This window comes from Saccostrea cucullata, unplaced genomic scaffold, assembly GCF_032062105.1.
Source record: "Saccostrea cucullata isolate Sc308-1 unplaced genomic scaffold, CSIRO_AGI_Scuc_v1 ctg4282, whole genome shotgun sequence".
Taxonomy (NCBI): Eukaryota; Metazoa; Mollusca; class Bivalvia; order Ostreida; family Ostreidae; genus Saccostrea; species Saccostrea cuccullata.
In genome coordinates, this window is record NW_026936137.1 from 20705 (window position 1) to 42982 (window position 22278).

General features: G+C 32.1%; 1 long non-coding RNA gene across 1 annotated transcript in view; it reads left to right on the plus strand.

The window, feature by feature from the left end:
- The window catches only part of LOC134244854 (uncharacterized), a 37922-nt gene that overhangs the window by 14776 nt on the left and 868 nt on the right, over positions 1-22278 (plus strand). Inside the window, exon 2 of the long non-coding RNA XR_009987299.1 lies at positions 9377-9448. This is a non-coding gene — a long non-coding RNA (uncharacterized LOC134244854). The remainder of the gene's footprint in view (positions 1-9376; positions 9449-22278) is intronic.

The following is a 22278-nucleotide window of genomic DNA, read 5'->3' on the forward strand; positions in this document are numbered from 1 at the left end:
AGCACCATTTCAGAAAATGCCTTTAATTTAATGCCAAATTTACAAGAACTGTAAGTTTTTAAACATTTATTTTTCGTCTGTCAGATTTTTTTTAAAAAGTCATCTGTTAGCCAATCCCCAATTTAATGTATCAGGCCTACCTTTTTTTGTGGGGATTCGTGAAAAAAGTATAAAGAGGGTGAAAAATTTCATTTGGTACAGTCCACTAATTGATTTCCCATAGTCGACAATGTTAACTATCCTTCTCATATCGATGTCTCTAATTTTCGGTCAGAAGTTCCCTAGCAAAAAATGCTATAGTTAATTATAGCAAGTCAAAGTGTAAAAGTTTTCGCCAAAGTTTTTCAAAGTGTTAAAGTTTTTGTCACAGTTTTTCAAAGTGTCAAAGTTTTTGTCAAAGTTTTTCAAAGTGACAAAGTTTTCGATAAAGTTTGTCAAAGTGTCAAAGTTTTTGTCAAATTTTTTCAAAGTGTCAAAGTTTTCGATAAATTTTTTCAAAGTATCAAAGTTTTTGATAAAGTTTTTCAAAGTGTCAAAGTTTTCGATAATGTTTTTCAAAGTATCTAAGTTTTCGAAAAAGTTTTTCAGTGTCAAAGTTTTCCGAAAAGTATTTTAAAGTGTCAAAGTTTTCCATAAAGTTTATTAAAGTGTCAAGTTTTTGATAATTTATTTCAAAGTGATAAAGTATCCAAGTTTTTGTTAAAGTTTTTCAAAGTGTTAAAGTTTTTGATGAAGTTTTTCAAAGTGTAAAAGTTTTCGATAAAGTTTTTCAAAGTATCAAAGCTTTTGATAAAGTTTTTTCAAAGTATCAAAGTTTTCGATAAAGTTTTTCAGAATGTCAAAGTTTTTCAAAGTGTCAAAGTTTTCGCCAAAGTTTTTCAAAGTGTCAAAGTTTTCGCCAAAGTTTTTCAAAGTATGAAAGTTTTCGATAAAGTTTTTCAAAGTGTCAAATTTTCCCCAAAGTTTTTTAAAGTGTCCGTTTTCGTCAAAGTTTTTTCAAAGTGTCAAAGTTATCACTATAGTAAATCAAAAGTTTCAAAGTGTCAAAGTTAACACTATTTTAAACTATATAGAAAACTATAGTTAACTATAATAATTTTTTGTTATGGTGAGTGACCCCTTAAAACAAAGCACATCAATTTGTCTTTGTTTGGTTAAAATCTCGAGGTGGCATGTCAGATTCGTTTTCCGGCAAAATGCGTCTGTCTGCGGGAACCTCTAAAAACGAAAGTGAAAATACGGGAATTTCAGATTTCTCACAGGCGTTATTATATACAGAATAATTCGGTATACCTTCTTGATGAATTACATTTGCCAAGCTTTTTTGGTAGGAAAGATACTTCTTATCAATAAATGTGAGGCTCAGTTCAGTGCATTTACCCAATTTTTTTTTTATGCAAGTCTGCAAATTAAGGAACTTGTAATTTTCTCTGCACTACTTTCTTTCCCTACCAATTCTTAAAATATTTAGTAGGATGTACCCAATTCTTTTATAAATTTCTTCAATTCTAATGCTTCTGATGGTATTGTGTCATCTTATCTTAATTTAAAATGTTTCTTACTTTTTGACCCTCTGAGATTCTCATCTTCTTCCAAGCCCACTGCTTTCAAGATGAATTTTCTCTACAACTGAAAAATGTAAACAAACAAAAGAAGGATTTGTGAACTCATTTTAGTTTCTTTCTTGATAAAGAATTTTAGTTTCATGGTCTATTGCCAGTTCTTAATAATTAATTTCCACAAATGACCACGTGTCCTACTTTTGTATTTACAACTATATGTTTGCAAATCATCGTAGTAACACCTATATCATTTTTTTCAGTTAACACTCTGATACACTGCAAATATATCACAATGAATATATCAGTTTTGTTTTCTAAAGGATTTTGACAGCGTACTTAGTATGACATTGTCCTCTTCAACCAAAGGGACATTTAAACAACCATGACTACTGTCCCTATTATGAACGCTTTTAAATAGCCTAATACTTATGAAACGAGAGCTGAAATGGAAATTTCATCAATATTTTCTTTATAAAGTAAACATTCGGTGCAAACAAATTGAGATTGCTCTGCTTTTTTTTTTTTAGGTTTCCCGTATTTTGAAGGACTTTAAACTAGTCCGTTATCTGGCGCCTTTTCTCATAGTAAGCCTTAACAGTGCTGAGTAGAGTAATTGTAAATTGGTTCTGAACATTGTCTTGTAATAAAAAAAAATCATAATAATTGATGTAAAATAACAGTTAGGAAATCATAATGTAACAAAAACCTACGAAAAGGATAAAACTTCTTTGTGTTAAAGACACAAATGTGGAATAATGTTAATTCATGATATCCCTAGAAAACGATAGTAAACAAAACAATCCCTGAAACATTTGTATTTTCCATTATTTTATTCGTGCACTATTCGTTAAGCGTTTGTTCAAAGTTTTGCGTTTAGAGTTCACCATGCGCTGGCGTCCACCGTTCATGGAGCGTTCACCGTTCGCTTTATTAGCGTTCAGCTTGCATACATGTTCACAGATCGTTCAGTCTTCATTGTCATTTGGAACTCTAATGTGGAAGGATTTATCTTTGTAAATAGGAAAAGGCGTGAAAAAAGGGTTTATTTTTTTCTTAAGTATCATCGTTCATTTATTTTCATTTTAACTTACCTGTGTATATTTGTCAAATTATTTTTTTCACAAAAATGTTGTTCATGGTATAATCAGTAAGTACAATGCTACAAGTACATGATTTAAATTTAAATACGGTATCACACATGTACGGATACGTCGATGTACAATTTTGATATGTCAAAAACCGAAAACCAGAGAGATGATTATCCAGGTCACTTTATTAACCTCCTGCTTATTATTTACAAATTAAAGTATTCATTTCTTACATTTTTTTCAGTCAATATTGAAATATACGTACATTTTAAAACAATTCACGAGAAAATGAAACCATTTTAGGATTCATGCATCTAGAACCAGACCTCTGAACAATTGGAAACAGGGTTTAAATGAATCTTAATGTGAGCATCAGATCAAAGCTTACAAAGTAAAGACCGATAATGTTTCATATAAAATAGATATTCAACTGATAAACAATGCTCAGTTATAATAGTACCGTTACCCATTGCTTGGAATATAACAATCATTTTGGGAACCAAAAAGTGTGGAAGCATAAGATTCATCATTGACAGCTGCAAATTAATAAATATGTCCAATTAAGACTCCATATCCTTTTTTAAGAATAGATGACTTCTTAGAAACAACCTGCTAGGTTTTTAGACTTGGCTAGCGGTCATTGGCAGATTATGTTAGACCTTGAAGATAAAGACAAGATAGTTTTCCTTACATGTACAACACATATTATCTGAGAATTCAAGATCATGCCGTAACTGTCAATTCCTGTGTAGGAAGATGTATTCTATATAAATGGATTATTATATTAGAAAACATTTTTTTTATAAGCTGTCATGGATATCGTTATACCACTTACGATATAAGGTAGTGAAAACCAAAACACATGCCAAGAAATCTCGCCCGGTTTACGCAGCGATAAAGTTAATCAAAGTGTAATTGATGCAAATCACCCATATTCCCCAAACGCTGGAAAGACAATTTACGGCAGCAGATTTTACGGAGTAGATCCTAGGTTTTCAGCTTTCTTAGTTACAGAAAAATAAACTTGATACATTTCATCATTTATTTCTATCAGTGAAATTTTTACAGTAAAATGAAAATATTAAACATGGCCAATCAGGTTACGTTTAGGTATCACATCGGTAATTGTTTTCACTATAAAATTCCATATAGATTAATAATCTTTAAAAACAAAATCAGGTATATATATTTGTTTACTTGAAAAAAAAATATTTAGAAGGAGGTATTAAACATTACCTGTCACACTAGCTGACACATCCTCACACACACAAAACGGTACTTACACGACATTTTCTGATTTTTTTCAATCTGCAATCACAGCTTCTCTCAAATCCATGTGTTTTAAATGTGTTTATACATCCCGATTGCACCGCAGGAAGTAACCTCCTATGCCCGGAAAAATAGTTCCTGTCAAAAACTTTATTTGTTTAAAATTGACATAAAATTTACTACGCACGGGTACCAAAGCTGCAAAAGTGGCTTGGAATAAAATAGAAAAACGTCTCAAAAGAAAGGAAAATCAATTTTATATGTATGGACCTACATTTTACTAAGTTCATTTTTATTGGTCGATTACTGGTGTGATACATGTACCCTACCCATTTATTACTCCTCTTCCCTCTTGTTTAACAAGGAAAGGATGCCTGGGAAAATTGGTACCCTTTTCCCAATCATTCGACGCGTGGTACTACACAACTACCAAGTTCATCGTACCCGAGGTTAATTTATACTAAGGAAAAAAATATTTATATATGGAAATACGTAAAAAAAAAAATGGAAGACAGCTTATTTCAACTGAAGAATTAGTTTTCGATAATTATTAATTCTTTAACTTTTTTTTCTTTAATTTACTTTTTTAACAGTATTTGATTTAGATGAACCCCCCCCCCCAAAAAAAAAAGGGGTGCAAATGCTTCTAAATAATTAATTTTGAACCTATGTTTTAAAACCAGTAAAACTAAAGATCCCTCCCTCAAAACTGCTGACGTTAATTGCCTCGCGCCATCTCCCGGGGGAAGAATCACAGATTTACGTTAATTCAGCTTTTATTGAGTTCGCTCTCCGGAAAGAATGCGTAGGTTTTCTTGGCATGTAACTGTAAATGAAAGTGATTTAAATCATATATCCGTAGCACTTCAAAATTAAATGGAAAGATGAAAAAGGGAGAATGTTATGAGACAAATAGATTGGTGTATGAGTCATTATCAAAAATCGCCAAAATTTTGGTCACAAGCCGATAAAAAAGTATATGAAGTAAAAATAATATAAATTTTCACATCACTATTCAGAATACATTATTCTGTAGTTGGCAGAATATTAATTTTATAGCTGTGTGATATATTTAAAGAAAAAATACATTGATAATAGCTCAAATTAGCACATTTTGTGATGTCCTACACTCCTTTCCATTGAATTAACAAGTGATTTATGGCATATGTTGATCATTTTCTTTTCATTTTTTTCCTTGTATGCCTTAAACTATTCATAATAAATGCCATAAAAACACTAAAATTGTCTTAAATAAGCTCATCTTGTAAATATGAAGACTAAAAGGTGTATCCCACGAGTTTTTGTCTCTCCTGTTACGCCAATGAAAATCAAGAAAATAGAAATATTTAGAATTAACTTTTCTGGGTTTCATACTTACCATTAGCCTTGGTTACATTTGCATGATACTAGGTTGTTAATGTAATTTTTTTTAAATTTGATAAGTTTGAATAAAATGTCCAAAATATAACTACGATTTACGCAGTAGAAAAAAATGACGTCCGTATTGTTACATTGAAATAAAGCTTAAACAATGGAGTGAAACAATTTTAACTTCTTTTACAAAATAACTTAAACATTTTGCTTCAAACCTACTGCATTGTAGTAAACTCCTAAAATGAATGTTGACCTCAAATCTAATTTGTCCTCATCATTTTTCAAGTGGTGGTGTCTCCATTTGAGTGAAAAATTCCTGAGAGGGATGTTTAACAACAAACAAAATGACATAAAAACACAATATTGATTTGCGTTAAGAAATGTGCAGGGGATTTTTTTCATCATAAATCTTCTTCTCAAGAACAGCAAGGGCATTATTGTCCCCCATTTTGGGGAAAGGGAGGGGACATCAAATCTCATTTGTCTGTCAGTCTGTCCATCTTATTGACAGGTAGTATGTGTATCTGTCACAATGAATTTAACCTTGGTCATAACTTTTGAATAATAAGAGATAGTGCTTTCATATTCACATGTACATTACCACAAAACTTTCTAAATATACTATGATTTTTTAACCCAAGTTAGATCTTGACCTTAAAGTTTTACCTGCTTTCCAAAAAATAACTTTTTAAATTGATGATTTTGAAAGAGAAAAGAAAGGGCATTCAAATTATACATGTTTATAACATGCGAAAAGATTTTCTAAATATATCATAACTTTTGACTCTGTGACCTTGACCTAGAAGTTTAACCTACTTTTCAAAAATATTATATTGACGTATATATAACTTTTGATTCAAAAGAGATAGGACTTTCATATTTGACATGTACATTACCTGCATCAAAATGTTACAGAGCATGCTATGATTTTCCCCTTTGACCTAATTTTCAAAAATAAATATATGATAGAGGTGCATATTTGACACACAATCTGCCATAAATTATGGCATCCCATTCACTAAAACACAGAAAGCAGAGGACCACAATTCTTTGAATTTGCTTGTATAATCTTGATAGATGGAAACATCCTCATATAATGTAGATTCAAGTTTTTTATGCCACACCATGATTAGGAATACATGTATAGTTTTGTCATGTCCGTCCTCCACCCTTCCATCTGTCTTTCCATCGGGCTCAAAGAAACTTTCTAGATATTTTTATCAAAGTCCATATGTTGATGCATACTAATGTAAATATCCAACTGCAGCAATATTTTTTGACTTTGACCTTTCCTTTGACCCTCACTTAACTTTTCTTAAAATTAGTGTTTAGCTTTATTTTAAAGAAACTGTTCAAGTTGTGTAATGAAACTTCACATGATGATACACACTGATGTAAGCTTTACAATGTTTCACTCTTTTTAACCTTAACCATTCCTGTGACCTTGAACTCTGCTCATTTTTCTAAAATTAATGTCTAGATCAGTTTTGAATAAACCATTCACGATATGTTTATCAAACTCCATATGCTCATACATGTACATACCGCTGAGAGCTATTAATACATCAACTTATTTTGACCTTGAATTTTCCTTTGACCTTGACCTCACTTTTTAAAATATGTGTTTATCTAAGTTTTAAATAAACCATTAATTATAGTTTTATCAAACTTCATATGCTAATAGTAAATTCATATTGATGTAAGCTTTACAACTGCAACAACATTTTGGCCCCAACCTTTCCTTTGACCTCTCTTTTTAAAGAAAAAGTGTTAAGCTCAGTTTCATTAAATCATTCAAGATATTTTTATCAAGCATGATATGCTGATATGTATTAGTGAAGCTACTCAACTGCATCAAAGACTTCACCTTGCATATTCCTGTGACCTTGACCTCCATCCTTTTTAATTTGTATTTCGCTTAGTTTTAAAGAAGTGATTTAAGACATTTTTAAAACATCATTTTTCGACCTCCATTAGTCCCCCCCGGGACAAAATCAACATTCCAAAACCTTACTGCACATCTACATGACACTACCAACAATCTCCCAAAAGATGATTAGGCTGCTGTGTAAAATGAAAGAGGAGTTCAGGGAAGATAGGGCTTTTTGCATAAAAAACGTCATTTTTCGACCCCCATTTGACCCCCCGCGGCAAAATCAAAATTCCAAAACCCTACTGCACATCTACATGACACCACCAACAATCTCCCAAAAGATAATTAGGCTATTGTGTAAAATGTAAGAGCAGTTCAGGGAAGACGGGGCTTTTTGCATAAAAAACGTCCTTTTTCCAACCCCATTTAACCCCCCGAGGCAAAATCAAAATTCTGAAACCTTACTGCACATCTACATGACACCACCAATCATCTCCCCAAAGATAATTAGAATACTGTGTAAAATGTAAGAGGAGTTCAGGGAAGACGGGGCTTTTTGCATAAAAAACGTCATTTTTCGACCCCCATTTGACCCCCCGAAGCAAAATCTAAATTCCGAAACTTTACTGCACATCTACATGACACCACCAACCATCTCCCCAAAGATGATTAGGCTACTGTGTAAAATGTTAGAGGACTTCAGGGAAGACGGGGCTTTTTGCATAAAAGATGTCATTTTTCGACCCCCATTTGACCCCCTTAAGCGAAATCAAAATTCAAAAACCCTGCTGTACATCTACATGACACCACCAACCATCTCCCAAAAGATGATTAGGCTGCTGTGTAAAATGTAAGAGGAGTTCAGGGAAGAGCGGGTTTTTTGCATAAAAAATGTCATTTTTCGACCCCCATTTGACCCCCCGGGGCAAACCTTCCTGCACATCTACATGACACCACCAACCATCTCCCAAAAGATGATTAGGCTACTGTGTAAATTGTAAGAGGAGTTCAGGGAAGACGGGGCTTTTTGCATGAAAAACGTCATTTTTCCAACCCCATTTGACCCCCGGGGCAAAATCAAAATTCCGAAACCTTACTGCACATCTACATGACACCACCAACCATCTCCCAAAAGATGATTAGGCTACTGTGTAAAATGTAAGAGGAGTTCAGGGAAGAAAAGTGTGACAGACGGACGGACGGACGGACAGACGGACAGACATGAGTAACAACAATGTACCCGAACTTTCTTTAGAAAGTGCGGGTATAAATATAAAACATAGGGGTTATTCTCGAATGAATTATATTAATCTCTTTAAGCAATTTTCTGACCCTGTAACGCAACCGCAAAATATTACCTATTTCTATAGTAGGTCTAAAGAAAGGAAAACAAATTCCCCTGATATGAATGTCACAGAGTAACGGTCTTATTTGTTAAAAAAAAAACAAACCTGGTTCGTTCTCATTTTATATATTGTATTTGTTATGGAAAAATGGAAAGAAAACCAATATTAATATGAAACGGCAAACAAAAACAAACACAAAACATAAAGACATAAAACATAAACAAAAACAATAATGGTAGGCAAGATAATGATACAGCTGACAGAAGATCGTTATTACATATTTCTAGCAAGTAAATGAAATACAAGATCAATATACATTTTACCATGCATTCGAATAGAAGATCGCAAATGAAAATGGTGTCGTCATACAGCCTTCAATGTCTTATCTATCCAAATCCCGACTATGTAATAAAACAATTATGGACTCTTTTGGTGTTGGTTTGTTATTAACCAGGAAAATATCAATATTGACCAAGGCCTATGAATAACAAACCATATTCAACACCAAATGAGTCCATAATTGTATAATATAACCTACCTCGAAGAGTTCGATTATTATATTTAAAAAATATCGTTAGATTGAGTTAGATCAACATACTGTAAAAGCACAAATATTCGTTGGGGGATTAAATTTCGTTTATTTCGTTGTTAACAATTATCAACGAAATTAAATCCCACACGAAATTTTTTATGACTATATATTGAATGGAATTACTCTCAAAACAACGAAATTAAATGCCCACGAAACTATTTTTGATGACAAATCAACGAAATTTTATCCCCACGAAAATTTGTGCTTCTACAGTAAAGCGATTGTTTGGAGAATAGATACTTGAATGAATTTTTGACAAAATATAATTTCAGATACCTATATTCCAACAAGATAACCACCATTTCAGACAACACCTTTAATGGAATGCCAAATTTACAGACACTGTAAGTTTTTAAAAATTCATTTATTAAACATTTACTTTTCATCTGTCAGATTTTTTACAAAGATTATCTGTTATTCAATCCCATATTTAATGTATCATGCCTACAACATTTTGTGCTGATTTGTGAAAAAAGTACAAAGAGGATGACAAATTTGATTCTTTTATGATTTTCTTCAATTCTAATGCTACTGTATCTTATTTCAATTTGTTCTTAATTTTTCCCCTCTGAGATTCTCATCTAGGCCAAACTTCTTTCAAGATAAATTTTCTCTTCTACTGAAAAATATAAACAAGCAAAAGAAGGATATGTGAACTCATCCTTGTTCTTTTCTTGATAAAACCTTTTTTCTTCATTGTCCACTGCCAATTCTTGATAATGTATATATCCTCTGCCACTGACCAAATGTTCTACCTTAGTATTAACAATTCTATGTTTGCAAAGCATGGTAGGAACACCAATTTCTCGCACATCCTTTTTTTCAATTAGCACTCTGATACACTGCAAATATATCACAAGGAATATATCAGTTTTGTTTTTTAAAGAATTTTGACAGCGTACTTAGTATGACACTGTCCCCTTCAACAAAAGGGACATTCAAACAACCATGACTACTGTCCCTATTTTGAACGCTTTTAAATAGCCAAATACTTATGAAACGAGAGCTGAAATGGAAATTTCACCAAAATTTTTTAAGTTTATAAACTTAACATTCAATGAAAACAAATTGAGATTGCTCTGCTTTTTTTTTTTAGGTTTCCCGTATTTTGAAGGACTTTAAACTAGTCCGTTATCTGACGCATTTTCTTATAGTAAGCCTTAACAGTGCTGAGTAAAGTCATTGTAAATTGGTTCTGAACATTGTCTTGTAATAAAAACAAATCATAATAACTGATGTTAAATAACACTTAGGAAATCATAATGTAACAAAAACCTACGAAAAGGATAAAATATCTTTGTTTTTAAGACACAAATGTGGAATTATGTTAATTTATGATATCCCTAGAGAACGATAATAAACAAAACAATCCCTGAAACATTAGTATTTTCCATTATTCAATTCGCGCACTATTCGTTAAGCGTTCGTTTAAATTTTTGTGTTTAGAGTTCACCATGCGCTGGCGTCCACCGTTCATGGAGCGTTCACCGTTTGCTTTTTCAGCGTTCAGCTTGCATAAATGTTCACAGATCGTTTATTCTTCATTGTCATTTGGAACTCTAATGTGGTAGGATTTATCTTTGTAAAGGGGAAAAGGCGTGAAAAAGGGTTTATTTTTTCTTAAAGCATCATTCTATAGTTATTTTTTTATTTACCAGTTGATAATATGTCGAGTGATTTTTTTAACAGAAATGTTGTTCGTGGTATTTTCAGTAAGTACAATGTTACATGTACATGATTTAAATTTAAACACGGTATCAATGTACAATTTTGATATGTAAAGAACTGAAAACCAAAGAGGTGATTATCCAGGTCACTTCATTAACCACCTGCTTATTATTTATAAAAATATACATTTCTTACATTAGTCTGGTCCGATTTATAGAAAAAAATACTTCTAACGGCAAATAATTATTATTTGGTCCAGCATAGTTTTACACCCTAATTCGAGCATGCTGAATCCGAAAAAATATGCTGGCCTTCATGAAAATGGCGTTAAAGGGGTCAAAATGGCGATTCAAAATGGCGGACATCCAATTTTTCTTATTTTCTATAAATGGAGAAGTTATGAGTGATTATCTGACTATGAGTAATAAAACTATAAAAACATACTATAAAATGCTAACATTATTAGTTTAACTCAGAAAATTTAGCCATTTTTACAGATAATTCAAATTTTCTCTGATTTATTTGTCTATAATTGTTTCTTTATTCTTTTTTGTTCAGGATTTTACATTTGCAAATACACTGCAGATTTTTATTTTTCCTCTACATCTCACAGTTCTACAATTGAATGATGGTGCAGCTGTAAGTTTAAAGTTAAAATGGCGATTCAAAATGACGGATATTCCTTTTTTTCAAATTATTTCTTAATGTCTTTTACATAGGAGAAATGATTTGTGAATATCTTATCGAGCAAATACAATTAACTAATGTAAAATTCCAATAGAACACTATTATGAACACTTTAAAATGGAAAATTTAGTCGTTTAAATTTAAATGTGTCAATTAGCTGAAAACTCAAAATGACATTATATTCACTCGAATCTTAAATTCTCGAAAATACTCAAATTGCTTAATTTTGAAAATAAATTACAGTTTGTTTTTTTTTATATATATAAGTAAAGTATATTGATTATTCCATTAATAATGAAGAAACAAAAAATATTAGAATAATTCGTGTTTTTTCTGGAAATAGTTCAAACAAACTCGACTTAAGAGTTTCCAAATTTTTCCCCTCGTATTTGACCGTGTTCCAAAGCCTTTGAGCCCCCGTCCACCTAAAATCACTCCTGAATCCAGTCTTTATCAACTCGCTTTTCTACCTCAACATCCCTCAGCAGACCATTAAATATAACTGAGGAAATTCATTTATGATTTCATTGAATACTTTGTTCTAGCTTTTTCGCACTTATAAGAACTTAGTATTATCCCCTAACATCTTCCATTCCAGCTTTATTTTATATGTTTTACTCTGTCTTCGGAATTTTGGTATTTTCAACAGTCAAGTAAAGACTTTAAGTAAAAGATCTTTTCTCTGAAGTTCGAAAAAGAGTAAGCTCACAGGGGGCCACCAGACAAACCAAAATCCTCCAAAAAACGATTATTTAAACTGATAGTCCGCCGAAATATGGCTGAAAAATAGCCGACCCAGCGTTAAACAATATACAATCAATCAACACTCAAGGAAAAATATATTTATGTTCAAATGTTAGAAATATATTTTGTTTTCCAAAACCTTATGCAAAATGAGGAAGAGTTACTGTGAGCAATTAGCTCACTAAATGATACCCCCGTCACCCATATGAATACCTATGAATACACTGTGTCCATGTTTTTCTATGTGAAACCCAAAATATGTGTTTGATCAAAAGTAAAAGAGGAGGTGCACAATGGCAATATATAATAAAGGTTCTGTGAAAGTTTATCAAATTTCATTCAGTGGTATGAGACGAGTTGTGGATAAGAGATGAGTATCCCAAAGCTTAAAAGACGGACGGACATACCGACTACGGTACTCTATACCCTCCCGCTTTTCAATCGGGAAGGGAGGGGGTTATGAAAAAAATATCTGATATTCAAGACTTGTAGATCTTTATTTCGTGAGCGCGTATAGATTTGTTTTCTTTTTGGGTAGAAAGGTCATTCTATTAGCAAGAAAATTCTGAAACTTCATCATCTGGAATTACATCGTGTGCATTTTTGAGTGAGAAAAGTTGAAAAATTATGCAATTTAACAGAGCCTGCAGATTCATCGTGATTCCTATCACTTACAAGTTTTCGTACAATAAACATAAGCCATCCTTGACTTCGATCTAGTCAACACTTCTCTTGACAACAAAATTTTCTTAAACACTCCAAGAACTTTACAAGGCAACTTGATCCACACTTCTTCGTTAGGATAGTGTAAAGTTGTATCAAGAATCGAGGAAGGATTGAACACAAACATTTTTTTCTTTCATATTTTGTAAATTAATTTTTTTTTAAATTTATATACACTGTTCAATACAAAATTGCATGGTGAAGGAGGACCGTTCACACCATGAAATATTTGAGATTGCAGTTGAATTTTTGACTGATAATAACAAAATGCAAATGTAGAGACACAGAATCAGAGCTGGACAATAATAAAAATATGGTTTACGTATATTATACTGATAATTCTTAATAAATATGTTTATGTTTGGATTTTATAATATATTCAGATTTATATGATGTAACAATTACTTACAATGTAATTGCTCGTGGTTCATCATTTTAAAAATCATACTAAGTTATGTTTGCACTAGATCTTCCACATGAACATAAATATTTTTTTCTACACTGGACTAAAATTAGATCAAAAATTTCCAACAACTGATATGATTAAGCAACCCTCGAACTACAATATGTTCACTCGCCTTAATGCTCGGTGAATTCTGCTCTTGGGGTAGCTTAATTTTCATATTGTCCTCAAAACAGCAATTATTGTATGATAATATTAACTTTTTTTATTTGAAGAAGCATGATACAAATATGATGGATAATAGGTGAAATGTTTTTGAAATTGTCCTCAAAAATTTATCATAATAATAGAAGTGATTAAACAAAAATCCGTTTTATAAAAACCTAAGTCATTAACAAAAATATAAATCCATTAACTTCCATCACATATTTGAACATTATTTCATGAATTAAAAAAAACTGTTATTTATTTTCTGCAAAACAAATCAGAATTAAGCAGTTTGGGTATTTTACGAAATCGAGTGTATAAGATGTCATTCGAATTGCCATTTTGAGCTAAATAACGCATTTTAAATTTAAACGACTAAATTTTCCGATTTAAAGTAATCAAACTAGTGTTCTATTGGAATTTTACTTAGTTGTACATTGCTCAATAAAATAATCCTTTCTCCTATGTAAATGACATTAATAAGAAATTATTTGAAAAGAAAGGAATGTCCGCCATTTTGAATAGCCATTTTGACTTTAAACTTACAGCTGCACCATCATTCTATTGTAGAATAGTGATATGTAGAGGAAAAAAATACAAAGCTGCAGTGTATGGATATTTGCAAACGTAAAATCCTGAACAAAGGACAATAAAGAAACAATAGACAAATAAATCAGAGAAAATTCTAATTAAGTGTCGAAACGACTCAATTTTCTGAGTTTAACTAATAATGTTAGTATCCTATTATAATTTTTATAGTTTTATTACACTCAGTAAGCCATTCACTCATTACATCTCCATTTTTAACGACATTTAGAAAAAATTAGAAAAATGGGATGTCCGCCATTTTGAATCGCCATTTTGACCTCTTTAACGCCATTTTCATGAAGGCCAGCATATTTTTTCGGATTCAGCATACTCAAATTAGGTTAAAAAACTATGCTGGACCAAATAATAATTATTTGCCGTTAGAAGTTATTTCCAGCCTTCTTTTTCAAAATCAGGACCAGACTACATTATTTTCAGTCAATATATAAATATACGTACATGTTAAAAAAATTCACTAGAAAATGCAACTATTTTAGGATTCATGCATCTAGAACCATACCCCTGAACAACTGGAAGCAGCGTTTAAACTTATCTAAATATGTGCGTCAGATCACTGCAAAGGAAAGGCCAATAATTCATCATTTGAATTAGATATTCAGCTGATTCAATTACAGTTTTAACAACGCTCAATTATAATATAACCCTTATCCATTGCTTGTAGTGTAAAAATCATTTTGGTAACCAAAAACTGTGGAAGCATTCGATTCATTATTTAAAGCTGCAAATTTATTGATGTGTCCAATTAAGACCCAATATCCTTTATTAAGAATGGATGAATTTTAGAAACAACCTGCTAGGTTTTTATACTTGGCTAGCGGTCATTGGCAGGTCATGTTAGACCTTGAAGATATAGACAAGATAGTTTTCGGTTTATGTACAACTCGAAGGTTCTGCCAATCCAAGATCATACCATTTTACTGTCAATTCTTGTGTAGGAAGATGTCTTCTATATGAACGGGTTATTATAAGGAAACATTTATTTCTTCTTAGCTGTCAGGGTTATTGGTTTTACACTTACGACATAAGCTAGTAAACACCAAACAATCGTGCCAATGTAAGAGAAGATGATGTGGAAAAATGTTGAAAGCCAGCAATATTTTTTTCTCTTTTTATATCGACCTTTTTGTCTTCACGTGCAGCATTTTCTTTTAAATATACATGGCTAGTACACTTGAGAAGAAAAATGCACTTGTTATGGTCTTCGACTCGACATTTATATATATCGAATACGTGCTATCGATTAAAAGTATTAACTTCCAATAGTATGTTGATTCAATATGTCCCAGTGAGCCTGAAATGACATATAATGCGGAAGCTAACACATCTGCTTCATTTTTGGATATTTTATTTAAAAAATGTTAATGGTAACATAATAAACAATTTGTTTTAAGATAAACGCTATTTTTTTCAACTTTTTAATCGTCAACACTTTTACTCATGTAGTAATATACCATTGACACATGCGTAAGGGGCTTATGTCCCTAAGTTTATTCGATACGTAAGAGCATATTTTAATAAGAAACAACTCATAGAACAGGGTAATGTTTTTACAAACAAGTTGATGAAACAAGAATTTCAGCCGACTCATTTAAAGTAATTATTTTGCAATTGATTAGGGATATCAATAAATAGTTGACTATTCAACTATCAGTAGAATGGACCGACAGTCGAATAATACAAGGACATCCAATATTAAGTAAATGTCAGAATTAGAGTTGAAATGGACATTCTCATCTCAAAAGTGAATAAAACGTCATTCCTCAAACCATTGTAGTATACGTTATCAGATGAATAAGAGCTCAAACGCCTCATACTATTAAACAAATAATTTTCCCTTTTGACCTCATGGAAAGTACAGTTAGTAATTATATACCGCTATAATCATTCTCAATTCCTGTCATTTTTGTTCTTGTAGTAAATTATGCAGGTCCAAAATTGACTTTGAAAATTATTTATTGGACTTGTACCAAATGTAAATTTATAGGTACATCTATGAATGTTGAAATGCTAGGAAAACACCATAGCCGTAACGTTTTGAAACTTCGATAAATATCATAACAATTATCTTACATGTCATTGCCGGGGTAATTACTAACTGAACAAGCCGTATTTGAACAAACTTGTGGATAGGATATGGAAATAACGAACAGCATTCAATCTCAACGTCCATTAAACAAATATACAAAATAAGAGCAGAGCAAATACGGACCTCCAAAACATGAGAGGTGGGATCAGGTGCCATGGAGGAGTGAGCATTCCCTGCCGACCGGTCACACCCGCCGTGTGCTCGTTGTCATAATCAGGAAATAACGGAAAAAATCCGAGGTCAATTCAGTGTATAAATAATGGACTAACAATTGGTATGAAAAACGTCAGTCAGCATTTCATTCAATGATAAATTGTATTTGCTGACAAGGTCATTGTATCGACCATAGAATTTACGAAATGATGACTTTAAACGAGACTGTTGATATTCTTGTTTCATCAACTTGCTTGTCAATAATTTACCTCGTTTAAGAAATTGTTCATATGTAGAGCACGCTCTTGTGTATCGAATCAATTGAGATATAAATATTCCGTATGCAGGTGATGAAGGTATATTGCTGCATAAGTAAGGGAAGTTGACGATAGAGAAGTTAAAGTCATCACGTTTATCATATAGCTTGGTTGTTAGATACCCTTAGTGTCTTTTTCAAGTAAAATATCCTAAAATGAAGTAGAAGTGTTGGACTCTGTAGTATCTTTTATCTCAAGCTCACCAGGATATATCGTGTCGACGTAAGAATGGAAACTATCATTATTAATTGACAATCCGTCAACGATATACCTAAATGTACGGAACAAGTCAAATTATGGAGGAGTGCATAGCGAGTGTCCGAACCTGGATGACTGTAAACAAACTCAAATTGCATGATGCAAAAACCGAGATAATGATGATCGCCAGTGCTCATAACCAGTACCGTTTTAAGAACATTCAGCTGAAGATTGGTGACGCAATAGTGACATATCAATCAACTGTTAAAAACCTCGGTGCTGCCCTGAATGCCACCTTATCAATGGAAACACAAGTCAACTTCATGGTAAAAAAAAAAGATCTATTTCAACATCAGGAGAATCTCCAAGGTGAAAAAACATCTCACCCAGGAAGCGTGTGCAAAGGTCATCAATGCAACAGTCGTATCCCATCTCGACTATAACAATACCCTTCTGCTTGGCTTAACCAATCGGACCATGTAACGATTACAAGTGACTCAGAACAATGCTGCGTATTGTCTCACAAAAACATGCCTCAGACAACATATAACGCCATTACTTCAACAACTGCACTGGTTGTCTGTAAAACAACGTGTTTTGTTTAAAGTGCTGACTACCATGCACAGGTGTCTGCACTCCTCCTCCGCATCATCATATATGAGAAAGTTATGCCCTACTTATCAGCCACAAAGGACTTTAACGTAGGTCGCGGGGTTGCTGACGTCATTAAAACTGGGTACGCAATTTATATGATTTGGGCGACTTTCTTGTGCACATCTGATTATGACGTCACGGTGAGACAGGGAAAATTTCAGTACATTATCTATAGCTGTAACTTTTGTTGAAATTGATAGTTTAGTGAAACATATTCATAGAACATGCTGAAGTTATTAAAATAATGAAGGCTTATTTTGATTCGAGTGACCATCACTGAAAGTGTTAGAAGCGTTTCATTACGTATCATCAATCGCATCTTCTCGGGTCTATTCTGAGAGCACATGTACTTGTATCGGAAATAAATTTTAACCCTTGTATCATGTATGATTTATAAATATTAAATACCTGTACATGTATTAAATGAGTATAATTTTAAAACAGGTTATCTAACTCCGAATTACACTCGATACCCCCTCCTCAGAAACGCACTCATTTTATTGTACACTTTCAGTGGAAATGCACTAAACAAACTGTTTATTAGCATTGTCTTCTACGATAATTTATCTACACAACCATATATGGCATGCATGTCTTTGTTTTCATTTATCTCCGTAAACAGCGTCAAAACTTTGAAAGTCGAACACAATTATGAAATGGTATGTGCTAATCTCAGACAAATCTAATGTATATAAAGGTTGATCACAAATTAAAAACTGCTAAGGCACCTCCGAGGTAATCTTAATGAAACATATACTAAATTATATATATTATAAATACATTTTTTGAGCGGCATTGACCTCTTGTGAATAACCCAGGCACGTAGGATATGACCACCTCCCTCCTTTCCATTTTTTAATTCCTAAAGCTAGGTATGAGTAAACTTTTTCCATTTTTTTTTTAATTTTAACTCCACCCTATATGTGCACGTTGATTTAATCGAAATATTTAGTAATCGGAGGCAAATAAAGAATAATACTTTCGTAAAAATGGAAATCTGAAAAGGAAAAAAGAGTGTTTTTCAAATTTATCAATGTCTGCATATTCCATGATTCTCTACGCTTTAGATAGTGATTATGCAAGTGAAGATTGTGAGGCAGACGTCGAGAATTTTAAAGCCATATATGGCGTATGTACACTGAAAATCATTAGAGAAAAATTATAACAACTTATTATTTGTATCAATACTTTAAATAAAGATATAACTTTTCTGTAAATTACAAAATGTAAGTCAATTGCGTTATAAAGATATCACAATTTATTTTGGATTCTCGGAATTTTCTCCGATACGGAAGAAAATACAAGATATTTAAATAACGCATTACTGAGAAGATAAAATCGAATTTTTAGATGAAACAAGGTGTTTTCGTGCTCAGAATTGTGTGAAAAGTTTTAATTTAAATGTATTAACTATTTTTCTTTACTTAATTTTGTATTTTTCAAAAATATATTTTTTTGATCAGTTACGCCATATATGGCTTTAAACAAATTGCAAGCCGTCTCTTTTTATGTATCAGTTGAGAACGAAAAACATGGTATTTAAAAACAGCATAAAGAGATAAAAGGGTAACATTATTAATAACATGCAATACGTATTAAACGTATTAAAATCCAAAATAGGGAAACCCCCAGAAAAACAGAAAGGGGGGGGGGGTCAATACTCCAATTGCCTGTGTAAGTAACTGCACGCGTTGTTGCTAGTTACATGTAGAAATTTTATTCGCTGCGTTGCTTTCAATGTTCATTCAGTAGAATTAATGTTATATGTATACAATGAAAGTCTAAGAACAAAATAATATCTGCCTGTTTATTGTGCCAAATAAAATTAATGTTTAAATTATCGTCCAATTTACCCCTCTAAATTCCATTTACGTACGCATTTTTTCTATCCTTATACGTATATTATTTTAGCTAGGCCTATTTGCTGCCTCTTTGTAAACAAAAACATTTTCAATATAAACACTGAATGCATTAATACTCATATTCGGGGGGGGGGGGGGGGTATTTGGCGGAAATTGATTCAGAAGTTATTGGTATTTGGCGGAAATTGATTCAGAAGAAGTTATTGTTGATTTGATACCCTTGCTGAATTTTATAACGAAAAAGGATGTATACAAAGCGTACGTAACAACATATTTCGGGGTTGAGGGTTGGGGATATTAGTAGTCCTTGACTTCTAAATTATCTTCATACCTACGACTTTTCAAACAAACTTAGATCACAGATCTGCGATTTCAACAGAGATGGAGAGTCTGCCTTTTCCAAAGGGGGGGATACAAGGTCACTGTTATTTTCCGAATTCCGGCGAGAATTCGCGCATGAATAAAAAGAAACGGTAGGAATAAACATAAAGAAAATAAAAAAAAAGAAACTAAAGGACTGATTGTTGGTTTACGCCGTTTACGTGAATTTTCACTAAAATTACACGGTAGACATAATAAGCTGAAAGTGAAAAATGTCTAATAGTTATTTTATTGAATTATTAATATGATACTGGTCATTTGAAAGCAGATATACATGAATTTCCTTTTTCTTAAAATCCGTATAATTTTTTTTGTGCTCTGTATACCGGGTCGATATTCACGACGTCAAGCGATACGTCGCGATATTTTATGACGTTGTTCTTAAAAATGCTACATATGTCAATATAAGAGCAAATATCTACAATTTATTTACGAAAAAATGAACCCGAAGACATATTAATTATTTTACATAGATTTATATCAAATAAATTCTACTTTTAAATACCAAAGGATAAACAAATTCGTCTGCATGATTTAAAAGTTATTAATATTTTTTAAATCAAAACCTTGCCTGAAAACAAGACAAAAACGACGTTTTCCCTATATAATTCAATAGAATACCCTTGAAAATGTAACTACAACAATGACATCTTTGGAATTCAATTACACGAAAACAGTGCAGACGAATTTTATAAAATTTTCAGAGAATGGAAATCAAAGGTAGAGAAATCATACAGGTAATTTTCATGGTATGTTTTCGAACACTTTTAAAAGCCCTGTAAACCCGCGACCTACGTTAAGATCATCGTCTGACAAAACTAATTGTAAAGAAATCATCAATCAAATATGGTGCAAGAGCCATAAGCACATTAGGCACACAACTGTGGAACAACCTGTCTTTAGAAATACAGGAGCTTGAAGCATATGGATCATTCCGCAAGAACCTAAAACACTCTTGTTCAAGCTGGAATATAACCTATTAATGTAAAATTCTAGCACAACATTAACAACTCCATGTGTAATCTCCGGTAAACTCAACTTCAGAAGTACTATCCTGTGTACATATAAGTTTTTATTTTCCCTCCTTTACGATAACCAATTTCATCTTACTACCGTGTTTTATATAAGTACTTCTTTGTTTTATCAATAATTGTTTTATCAATAATAGGGATGCTCACTCCTCCATGGCACCTGATCCCACCTCTGATGTTTCGGAGGTCCGTGTTTGCTCTGCACTTATTTTGTATATTTGTTTAATGGACGTTGAGATTGAATACTGTTCGTTATTTCCATATCCTTCCTTACTTCCCATATCAAATTTAAAGGTTTTATTGATATATTGTTATTAAATTTCGCAATTGTACAGCGCATAGAAACAATGTGATTTTGTGCTTTATAAATTAATAAAGTAATACTACTAATAATATTTAAAATAATAAATATCGATTGGATCAATCTGAAGTTACGTATTGAAATCAATGTGATTCCATAAAGGAAGAAAATTTTGGAATGAGGAATTCTTACTTCATACAGTGAAAGGGTTTTTAAAACCATGCCAAAAAATAAGTACATTGTAATTTATTTGTCCATTATTAGTCACTCATACGTATTGGCATACGTATATTCAGTCATAGGTATTGTCAAGTTAAACACAAATTTGCCTGTACAAAATTAAAAACACGCACATGGCTCTCATATGCCTGCAAAACTTGTTGTATCTGATTGGTTATTTTCGACAATCAGAATACAATACGTAAAAGTATGCATAAAATTTATTTAGTAATAATACAATTTAATCACAACTTTGGCATGAACACCTATAACCTAATTATCAATTAAATACAATAGTACGGCATGATCTAACTGCAACAAGAGACCAGGAATGTAAATTAAGAATTTGAACCCCCTTTCTTCTATTTGAATAATAGAGATTCGTTTCATTGGTGATAGTTTGCAGCCAAGAATGTTCATAATGTTTGATTTATAACAATCATTAATATGTTTAAAACCATGCTTGGGGACTAGTTGATGGTGTTAAAGTTAAAAATTTTTACAACACTTCGTCACTTGATAAGAATAACGAGAAATAAAAAAAATTCTTAATAATTTTTATATTAGGAGGTTTTGCACTTACTTTTGTACACAAAATTGGTATGGAAGTGCTTGCTTGCCCGTATTTATTTGACGTATACTTTTTGCTTTATGATCCATAATTTATAGTTGAAATTTTGAATATCATAAAAATATATATTTCGACGAAAATCGTTCAATATTTTTTTTAAGTATGATGAAATAATAATTACATAATATTATTTATTATATAGCCTATTTATAGTCCCTATATAATGTATACAAACGCAAACAGTTCATAATACTACATATTCACCGGATTTTAGGCCGTATTCACCGGAGTGTCAATGCACGTGCAGTTACATTGTGACGTCACAATCAAAACGTCGAACGACATTGTAAACAATGGTTG